This window comes from Triticum aestivum, chromosome 7D (genome assembly GCF_018294505.1).
Source record: "Triticum aestivum cultivar Chinese Spring chromosome 7D, IWGSC CS RefSeq v2.1, whole genome shotgun sequence".
Lineage (NCBI taxonomy): Eukaryota > Viridiplantae > Streptophyta > Magnoliopsida > Poales > Poaceae > Triticum > Triticum aestivum.
Window position 1 is genome coordinate 495,117,529 of NC_057814.1, and position 1,473 is coordinate 495,119,001.

Below are 1,473 nucleotides of genomic sequence, written 5' to 3' on the forward strand. Positions count from 1 at the left end.
TGAAATAGCGCCGCTTGGGGCCAACCGGCGATAAAATCGGCGTGAGGGGTCGGGTTCCCAGCCGAGCCCCCAAGTTCGCCTCCCCAGCCGCTGATTTCGGCGCAAATTAGTCCCAAATTCGACACAAATTCACAAACTAATTTTTATCACATAATTCATCACATAAATCAATACAAATCAAATAGTTCAACGAAGCAAACTCATAATTCAAACACAAATTAATACTCATAGTTCAACGAACCAAACTCATAGTTCATCACACAACGAACTAGGCGTTGCCCTTGAGCCTCCATAGGTTATCCACCAGATCGTGCTGCAGTTCTTGATGCACCTGTGGGTCTTGGATCTCCTGATGAATATTGAGGAAGGCAGCCCATGATGCCGGTACATGATGTGGGCAAGAGGACCCTGTCTGTAATATGGTTCGGTGTCAAACGCTGGCTCTTCCTGCTCGCTCTCAATGATCATGTTGTGCAAGATGACACAGTAAGTCATCACTTCCCACATTTGAGATTTCGACCAGGTCAGAGCGGGGTACCGGACAATAGCAAATCGAGGTTGGAGCACACCAAATGCCCGCTCGACATCCTTCCTGCAAGCCTCCTGACACATGGCAAAGTAGGAGTTCTTGCCGCCTGGCACAAGATTTGAGATAGTCTTCACAAATGTGGACCATCTCAGATAGATGCCATCTGCTAGGTAGTATCCCTTGTTGTAGTGGCACCCATTGACCTCGAAGTTCACCGGAGGAGCCTGGCCTTCAACAAGCTTGGCAAAGACATTCGAGCACTGCAGTACGTTGATGTCATTGTGAGTTCCTGGCATACCAAGAGAAGGAGTGCCAAATCCAGAGGTCCTGTGTGGCCACTGCCTAAGTACCACACTACAAGCTCTTTTGATGCCTTTGTACATCCCCTGCCAAGCAAATGGGCAATTTTTCCATGCCCAATGCATGCAATCGATACTTTGAAGCATCCCAGGAAATCCTCTTGCTGCATTATGTGCTAAGATCCGAGCAGTGTCTTCAGCATTGGGCGATCGCAAGTATTGTGGTCCAAACACTGCCAGCACTGCCCTACAGAACTTGTACAAACACTCAATGGTGGTGGACTCGGCCATGCGTCCATAGTCTTCCAGTATATCACCGGGAGCTCTGCATGCAAGCATCCTCATACCTGTCGTGCACTTCTGGAGTGAGGAGAATTCAACTGTGCAGGTGCAGTCCTTCTTGCAAATGAAGTAGATGTCGAAGTCCCGGATGCCATTCACAATCCCGAGGAAGATCTTTCCACTCATCCGATAATGGTGCCGAAATACTTTCTCGCCGTGCAGTGGAGCATCGGCAAAGTAGTCGACGTAGAGCAAGCAATAGCCTCCAGTCGATGCCTCTGCTTGCTCTTACGGTAGCCCGGCGTCGAGCCACCTCGCCGCGGCTTTGCATTGTTCGTGAACAGGCCGGCGATGAAAGGATCG